The sequence below is a fragment of the Oryzias latipes genome, chromosome 3 (assembly GCF_053564925.1).
Source record: "Oryzias latipes strain Hd-rR chromosome 3, Olatipes_Hd-rR_3.1".
Taxonomy (NCBI): Eukaryota; Metazoa; Chordata; class Actinopteri; order Beloniformes; family Adrianichthyidae; genus Oryzias; species Oryzias latipes.
In genome coordinates, this window is record NC_136239.1 from 8,246,144 (window position 1) to 8,256,026 (window position 9,883).

General features: G+C 39.0%; 1 long non-coding RNA gene across 1 annotated transcript; it reads right to left on the reverse strand.

Annotated features, from left to right (window-relative positions):
* Window positions 1–4,828: 4,828 nt before the first annotated feature.
* On the reverse strand, window positions 4,829–8,352 carry LOC144991153 (uncharacterized). Its single transcript, XR_013655082.1, has 2 exons — window positions 8,243–8,352; window positions 4,829–7,663 (listed from the first exon to the last, which is right to left on the reverse strand). It is a non-coding gene; the product is annotated as an uncharacterized LOC144991153 (long non-coding RNA).
* Between the last annotated feature and the right edge of the window lie 1,531 nt (window positions 8,353–9,883).

The following is a 9,883-nucleotide window of genomic DNA, read 5'->3' on the forward strand; positions in this document are numbered from 1 at the left end:
GCCACAAATTCAATATAACAAATAACAACTCTTCAACACATACCAACCACATTGCGAAAGAGACACATATTCTCACCTTTACAGATTGTGCCTTTTTGATGTCTTGTTGCTGTTCTTATGTAACAAGCTGGGCAGTAGGTGACACTTCAGTCAGATCTTTGAGGGAAAAAAATAAAAGTTTACCATTTAAAAGACTATTTACGATTGGTGGTCAACATTTAAACAACATTTCGAAGAATACATTTTATGTTTTGTAAATACTTTGTAACAATTCTTGAGCCAAGCTGCAAAAGTCAGAAATGCACGGATGTGCTAAGTTGTATCCACTGTTGTGATTAATGGTTTGCTGTAATGACATTACTGTTGTCAATAAAGTGGGAACATAAAATGGTATCGTTCAAATGTCAGTGGCCATGTCCAAATTCCATCACTACTCACTACTTACTGCACTATATAGTTTGCCATTTTGTAGAGCTGTCCGAATCTACGGCTATGTCCAAATTCCCACCCTAAACCCTAAATGGTGCACTATGTAGTGCACTATATAGTGCAATGGTGCACCGTGCTTTACACCCAGGGCTTCAGTCGTTCTACCTCTGAATCTCTCAACCCCTTATTAACCATTTTACAATGCAGAAACGAGCTTTGCCGTGCATATTGAAAATTCCTGTGGTCACAATAAATGTCTCTAAATAAACGGAATAAACAAAACAGTAAAAAAATCTCATGCTACTACACCCAGCAGAAAACATTGAAAACAACCAATAAATAAGGAAAATTATTTATTATATTTATCATTTCACTCACAAAAAAATCTGATTATTTGAAGACAAAATTGCGGTGTCCCAGAAGGGTCGCAACACAACACATTAACTCACAACACATCACATTAACTCACAACACAACACATTAACTCACAACGGAAGTAAAGCTGCAATGGCAGTGCTTTTATTCTAAAATTTCCACTGGGCTGAGCAGCTAACTAGCTGACAGAAAGTAACTTCACAGTGAGCTGTGGAGGGAGCACATTTTTTCTACAAGAGAAGCTAGCAGCAGTGTTGCCAGATTGGGCGGTTTTCCGCCCAATTGGGTGGTTTTGCTTCTCAATTTGCGGGTAAAGAGGGCTTTGCATAATGGTATGCATAATTTGTGCGTTTTTTCCCTCATGAATATATAATAGCAGCCAATTAGGCCGTGTGGCTGTTGGAGTTCTATGTACTGAAGCTCCGTGAACGGCAGAGCGCCTAATGGACCGGGCTCTGTCATCTTATCTGTTGTTGGGGGTGTGCAACGCCCCGCCCCGCCTCTTAGAACTTAAAGCTTGATACCGCAGCCGCGTGTGGGGGGAGCATGGCATTTCAAAGGCGCTGCTGGCTCTGTGAGCTCGCATTTATAGGCTGAGAACTGCAGAGCCGGTACCAGGAGGAGACACGCGGGGCGGCTTCAATAAACACTCCGGTTGTCCGGAGTGGTCTCCTGCCGGGGACTTGACATGCCGCGGGGCAGAAAGCGACTTTCTGATGACAGAGAGTTTGCGCTCAGTGAAATTAAACACGCGTCTGCAGTGACGTATGTATCAGAGGATGTCCGATTTGCCAATCTGCATGTCAATCAAGTCCCGTACTTCTCGGTGAGGATTTTGATTGGCTGGTGGATTTTTTAGAAGTACTTTTTTTTTTTAAATCTTCTCTGTCCCGCGATCTACCCTCATGTCCTTGAAGATCGACCGGTCGATCGTGATTGAGGTAATGAGCACCCCTGGTTTAGACTAATAATAAAATGCGATTTTAAAATGATTTGAGTGTGATTTAAGAATAAAAACTATAAAATGAGGCATGGTATATAGAAAATATGAGACTCTAATAGCCGTATGCTTATTGGCCACCCCTGCTCCAATGTGAAAATACGTCTCTCTGGAAGCAGCATAACTGTCATAAACACAATAAATTGGAATGGAAAGACCACTTGGAATAATTTGATGAGTATGCACGAGAGAGAAGGCCTTAAAATATTTGCTTATAGCTCACCAGGGAGACGTGCCTGGTCTGTTTGCTTCCTCTTCATGCTTTTCTCCGGCTCGGGTGACTCCGCCCTGCCAGCTCAGGTGCTCATGTGGCTTCGGACTTGCGGGATGGACATGGTGGATAGCTATAGCGAGCAGCAGGGTCTTACTACGCTTAGCAACAATTGAAAAGAAATCACGCCCGCACACTGAGAAAATGTAAGCAACAAATCCAGTAGCATTTAATTTGTATGACTGTCCGTTTCGTAGTGGGTGGGATCGACGTTATCGATAATGACTGGACATTTGAGCGCGGGCGGCAATAGACTGATGGCAATAAATTCAAACTGGTTGCATGAAACTCAGGAAGGAGCGTTCATTAACATTAAAAAAATTACCTTGGTTACCAAACTACGGAGGCTCAGTTTTGTGGGCAAGTCTAAAAGAAAAGCCTTAAAACTGATCAAATGGATGCAAAAAAATCTTCTTTAAGGGAGTGAAATAAAATGCAGTGTCTGTCACAGAAGAATGATATTGAAAAAATAGAGGACAAGAGATCACTACACTGTTAATATATGTATTAATCCCATACAAGGAATTTATAAATGGCTTGTGAATATTTGGTCTCGCTTTGATTGGGGGGCTTTAAAACACTCAATAAACTGTTAACAAGAACACAATTATTACATGTACATGTATTATCTTATAAGGCATTTGTATAAAATTGCAAAAGCTAACACTTATTTTATAAAGGATTAACAAATGCTAATAAATGTCAAATAAATCAATCAATCAAACTTTATTCATAAAGCATTTTTCATATAAAAGTATAACACAAAGTGCTTTACATTAAAACAAAACAAAATAAATAATATAAAAACAAGCATGAAAATTAAAATAAACAATCAAATAAATAAACAAATAAATAAATAAATAAATAAATAAATAAATAGAAATAAAAATAGGGCCCCCCCTCCCCGTACCTACACAACCCCCCACTTCTTTCACATCTACCACCCCTCAACTGATGGGGAAAGACAATGAGAAATAAGAAATATGCTGAGCACGAAAACAAGGTGTTGGAAAAGCTGATAATTGGAACTTCACTCTCAGTGAATCGCTGCATGACCAGCCAAATGCAGCAACACACGCGGGGACCGCTCCACCACAGCAGAGAGGTGATGCAGGTACCCATCCAGAGCCGCTGTGGCTGAACAGCAGCCAACCCAGAGGGAGAGGTCCCAACTGAGGAAGCACCGGGAAAAATAAAAAACAGAATGAATGAAACGTATTGATAAAAGCCATTAATAAGGTAAATTAAATTTAAAATAACACATTAAAATATAGTGTAAGTTCATAAAGCAAGATAAAATGGATAAATAAAAACAAATAAATAAATAAAAACAAATAAAAACATAAATAGTAGTAGTAAAAAATTTGCTGAAAGCCAGGGTAACCCTTGTGCTATCCTAGGCACTTTAACATTGGGAGCTGGGTCATCTAGACCCACTTTCTTGTCACCTCGTGACATAAAATGGTAACGCTTAATAATAAGAGTCCGCAACCCTTGTGCTATCTTAGGCATTTTAACATTTGGAGTTGGGTCATCTAGACCCACTAGACAGTGCGCTAAACCTTTTTTCTTCAATGATTTGTGAACATCACTGGTGTCCATGGATTATGTAGCCAATGTAATATTTGTTTTGTTTATTTCACCAAAATGTTGCTTTTTTTATTATCTTTAATTTGACATTTGTAAAAGAATGTTCTAAGCAGATACTTTTATTTTGATGGTTCCCTACAACTAGTTCACCCAGACTCTGATAAGGACACTCCTGAAGTGCTGACTCATGCAAATCCAGTGAAAAATGAGGAATGTGAAGTCACGACTCGAGTAGGGAGAGTTAGTAAAAAGGTCAACAGACTTATCCAAACTATGGTTCAGAGGCCTTTGGGTTTAAAAGGATGTGCAAATTCTCTTAGTAGGAAGTCTCAGTCATTGTTGACATTATTCTGAAAGTTCAGAGGATAGCTTTGTTTTTTTTGGTACATGGTATTTAAGTAACCCTCAGAATCTACGAGTTTTGGTGGCAAGGTACTCGTATGGTGTAGACGGCATCATATAAATCTAAGTGATACTAAGGTCTGATCAACCTTAAGCTGACTCTGAACCTGTATAGCGGGTAATTTTCTAATTGACTGTGAAGCTGAGAGCTTTCTTTGAGCCATCGCCGTGTATTGAGGTTTTGTTTTCTATTAGATAGATTTTGGCAAAATCTAGGTGGGGAGGATGTAGCCCATGTAATATTAGTTGTGTTAATTTCACCAAAATGTTGCTTTTTTTTATCTTTAATTTGACATTTGTAAAAGAATGTTCTAAGCAGAGACTTTTATTTTGATGGTTCACTACTTCCTGTTCTTTCGCGGCATTCCCCTCTGTCTCCGTGAGGACTGCCGAGAGGAGGTAAGCAGTGGACTTTGCTTGTAATAGTTGGGGTAAAAAGAGAGTTTAGATAAAGTTTAAAACATAGAAAAACTATGTTTATAAGTTAAAACTCTTCTCACACCCTTTTTGTTTTTGCCAATCGTATGAAAAATGTTGTTAAAGGTAAATGCAGCACTCAGAAGTATGTTAGTGTTAGCAGGACTCAAGCTAACAAGCAGTATGGTCTCGTGTGTCTGTGGTTTTTTTTCTCTGCCTTCCTTCAGGTGTGTGTTGGAGCGAGACCAGAAATAAAACACGTGCTGTATTTGTTTATTGCTTTAACACAGGTTTGTGAGCATTTATTTTGATCAGAAATATTTTATTACTTTTTGATTGTATTATTTATTTCTATTTGCTTTGAGTATTATTGAGTTGTTATTTGTATCAGTGTTTTGTGATTTAAAATAATGTAAAAATGGCATTTAGTGAGGGGAGTGTGCTAAAGTAAATTATACGATCACGCTGTAATTATTATTTAATGTATTTTTGTCATATGTACCTGAATCTCCGTGAGGACTGCCGAGGGAACGTGTGTGTTGGTGCGAGACCAGAAATAAAACACATGTGCTGTTTTTTGTTTTGTTTTGCTTTAACGCAGTAAAATCCCTCATTCTGGATGGCAATTCCTGTGTGAGACTTGTTATTCATCTGAAAACACAACACAGAAGATCTTAGCCGGGGCTGCATGCACCCCGCAGCATACTGTGCCCCGGCTACAATTACATGAAATCTTTCCACCTTTGTCATGGTAGGGAGAACACGTCAATGCAAGGGTGGGGTCATCTAAGATAGAACAAGGGTTAAGCCATATCATCCTATATTTTGTTCCCTAAGGCCTGTAGCTTTACTGAGGGACATTTTAATGCCTGCTGATTCTGTTAAGTTCTAGTTTTACCACATCTTTCATCAGCATTTGACGTGGTTGACCATCTGATCTGATTGGAAAGATTGAGGGATCTAATTGGTTTGTCAGTAAGTTCTCCACTGGTTTTCCTCTTATCTGGTCAGCGTTTCAGTGCCATGGCTAACAACATAATATCTACAGTACCAAAAGTTTGGACACACTTTCCCATTCATTTAAATGAGAAGGTGTGTCCAAGCTTTAGGTCTGTACTGTACATCAGCAGACTAACTGTGTGTTGTTCCTCAAGGCTCAGTTTTGGGTCCTGTCCCATTTCTGTTATAAATGATCCCCCTCAGAAAGTTTATCCAGGGGTTTAGTGATGTCTCCTACCACTTCTTTGCTGATGATATCCAGCTATATTTCTCTTTTAAGCCCTCTAAGACACACAAACTGGACTCTGTGATGAACTGCCTTATGCAGATAAAACAATGGCTCTGTAAAAACTCAAAGAAAGCAGAAACACTAGTTATTGCAACTTATGATGCCATACCAGGGATTAAGCAGCATTTGGATTCTATTGGCCAGGCTGTCAAACCCAGTCTTAGAAACTTGTGTGTAACTTTTGACAAAGTCCTGGAGCAGCATTCCAAACAGCTGATCAAGAACTGTTTCTGCCAGTTCAGGAATATTTTTAAGCTCTTGAAAATTGTGTCATATGAAGATCTAGAACCACTTATTCATGCCTTTGTGTCTACACGGTTAGACTACTGTAATAGTCTGTTTTCCTGTCAGAATAAGAAGGAACTGTCTCGCCTGAAGTTGATCCAAAACTCTGCTGCGAAGATCATCAGAGAGTGCAATGTGTGTGTCTTAGAGGGTTTAAAAGAGATCTTGACATACACTAAGAGAAGAGATCACATCTCCCCTATCCTCAGAGTTCTTTATTGTCTCCTGGTTGCTTAACGCTCTCAGTATGAAATATTAGTGCTGACATTTAGGCCACTCCATCAAGCTCCTTTATCCCTTGTGCTATCCTTGGCAATTTAACATTGGGAGTTGGGTCATCTAGACCCACTAGACAGTGCGCTGAACCATTTTTCTTCAATGATTTGTGAACAGACAGATTCTTCCAGGCTGTTGCTCCTAAACTCTGGAATGAGCTCCAGTTCTCCCCGCGTTCCCTGGACTCTGTGAATTATTTTCAAAGCCAACTTAAAACTTTATTTTGCAAAGCATTTTAACTAAACTGTTTTTCTTTGGGCTTGGGATTATTGTTTTACGTGGTACATGTTTTTGTCTTTATGTTTTTATGTTTTTTGCTGATTCTTATTCCCCACACAAACACTCACACAGCTCGCAATAATTAGTTTGTTTGTTTACCCGGAAGTTAGTGACCAACCTTCATGTGACTCACCTGACATTGAGTTTGGATTTTATTTTTAAGGTAGATCATTGTAATCTTTGTAAATAACAGATTATGATCTTTGAGGAGAAAATTGAAAATGTTTGTTGTTGTTTTTTTAAGACATTGTAAACTTTTTGCCGGACCCTGAGCTCATGAAGAGCAATACCCAGTAGGAGGGGCATATGATTTAAAAAGGGAAGTGAGACAGGAAATGATTTGCTGCGTCTTGGGATGATGTGGCCTTTGTGAGGAGCAGTGGATATGCTCCCTTTCCTCTAAATAAAGAAGAAAACTAACCTTGGCTCCTCTGCATTCATTGTGTGGCCTGACAAGCTTTTCCCTGAAAAACCCATGACAAGCACCTTGTGACTTTTGTTCTGTGAAAGGTGCTTTATGATTCAAATGTACTTACTCACTTACTTACTTACTTACTTAGGGGTGAGTGCCTTTTCTAAAAGAGGTCAACAGAAACATTAACTCAGGCAATAACTTTAACTTAACCAACTAAACAGACCAAGTAACAGAAACAAACTGACCTAACCAAAGACACAACAGGGGAACATATATAGTGGCTGATCAGACCACTTAAGAAACATGGGGGGGAACTAACATGACTACACAAACATTTAACAAAGACTATAAAGACAAGACTTAACACAAAACTTGGTCTCTTAGTGGAAGAGAAAAATCATCAAAAGTGGAACAAAATGACTACTGACCAACAGAAGCAAAGCAAATAAACATTAAATAAGTCCATTAGTTTCTCCCCTGGAGGCTTCTGTCGATGGTGTCTGCCCAATTGCCTGACTGGAGTATTTAAAGGCTCTGAAGACTTGACCTCCTCCTTTGCCAGTCCTCACAGCACAGCTCCAGGAGCAGAACCTCAGCCACATCCGTAGCGACCAGTAGCACCCTCAGCCCTGGCAACTCAAAAAACAGGTGACATTAATTAAACAAACCAAAATAAGTAAACTAAACAAATATACATGTGCTAGAAATTATTGAAAATAGATAATACATGTATAGTTTTAACTCAAAGAAATGTGTGCATTTATTTAAGAATAAAGAATCTGAAATAATAAAATTAAAAATAAAATGTGCAATGCTGGGGGGAGGTTACCGCCATTTTGTTTGTGGGTGTGGCAGGGTATGCTGCCATCACACTCACATAGTTCAGAAGCAACAACAGGGAAACACAATTGAATTTGTCATGACAGCAGCCGCCCTGCCCTCCTGCGACTGCTCGTCACCTCTGATTCACTCCACCTGTTTGCCTGAGTATATATCACTGCCATGCAGCTCCACTCGCTGCTGGAACGTCAAGTCTTCTGCCTGATTCCGAGCTTACTCATGCTCTGTGTTTTCAGTCTTTAGCCTGTCTGCAAGCCCTTCCTTTTGCTCCACGCTCCCAAGATCTCAGACCTCCAGCCCGCCAGCCCGCCAGCCAGCCGATATCCCAGCCTCTCTACTCTACTTGTGGTTCCAAGTTTTCAATTATCAACTTACCTGCCTGTGACCTCCATTTACTTTGCCAAGTCCTCTCTCAAGATACCAAGCAGTAAGACTTTCCTCTTCTGCAAACTGTGTTCACGGACTTCCTCATTCCAATACCTGCTTTGGACTCTGCTCTGTTCCCCTCCTCCTCTCATTCCTCATTACCCACAAGTCTGCCTCAGCGCCCTCTGGTGTCAAGTTCCAGCCATTGTCCTGCCTGCTCTGATCCTCAAATAAACTCTGAAGTATTACTCTTGGGTCTGTCATATTTTTGGTCCTCAAGACCTGGTCCTGACAGAATTACCCTTACGGAGTGAATTAAGTGGGTAAAATGGATCATTCTTTAGATCACCCAGGTGGTATAAATGGAATTATATCTGCAACTCCAAACATTTTTGTTTTCATAGTATGTGTGGATAAAGATACCTCTTGACCAAATTTCTCAATATTTTAAGAATTTGTTCCTAACTTGGTTAAAAAAGTTAATTTAAGACCAAGCAAAAAGTATAAAAGCTAAGTATTAAATTCTTTCATATTAAATACACACAGTACATATTAAATTCAATATGTACATTTATATTCTAGAGGACAACTTGTAGAAATCAACATTATGGGTCCAGTGCGTAAGGTATACAATTTTCCAATTATATTGTGATTTGTCACATTGTCTGAGTAAATAAAGGCAGAATATGTGAGTCAAATCCAACATTTGTCTGCATGTTTATATGAGAGGTGTATGGTCAAACAGAGGACAACATCTGTCTGTTGTATAATGAGCTCTTTGATTTGTTCTTGGTGCAGATGGCCAGTCACGCTTCCTGATTTCGCACAGTAAATGCCGCAACAACAAATCGCTCAGGCTGTGATCCAAAGACAGGGACTTCCTGTAGGACAAACAAAAGATAAGCTAATAAACATCTGTGGGTACAACATCAATTAATTAGTAAATCATTAAAGAGGAAGTTTGGTCCAGGAAAGGTTTGAATGTCAAAACACTAAAGTTGTGCTTTATACTGTTCTTATCTTGTGTACTCCATCAACTTTATTTGTCCTACCATTCCCACTCGCTCATTTGTTGAACATCAAGCCTCTTTATCTGCTTTTCTCATTCCAGCTGACACATCAAGTATCTTCCTTCCTGTCTCCTGATCACCTCCCAGTCTCCCAAAGTCTTTTTCAACTCCTCCCTATAAAAAACACACTGCACTTTGCCTTTTTTAACTTTAGTCACTTGGTGCTCTCCTCTGCCCTTTTTCTCTTCATCTTGCTGGCCTTTAGTTATCCTACACACCAACATTCTATCCTGTCTGGCTACATTTTCACTAACTAAAACTTTGCAATCACTGATCTATTTTAGATGACAACATTGCCGAGATAATGTTAGTTTTTTTGTGTAAAATTTATCAAACATATTGTGATCATACTGTTCAAAAGTTATAGTTGCCTTTGCACCAACATCTAAAAATATATTTAAAAAATAAATCACTATTTAGAAAGAATATATTTGTTTTTCTGTGAGGTTACATAAAATTGCATGGTAATAAACTGGAGGGAAAAAACACTTAGCAGGGTAAAATTTCAAACAATTTTGTTGAACATTATTACTGAAAACTAACTTAACTTTTATTACAAGTTTTAGAAAAAACAGCTGCA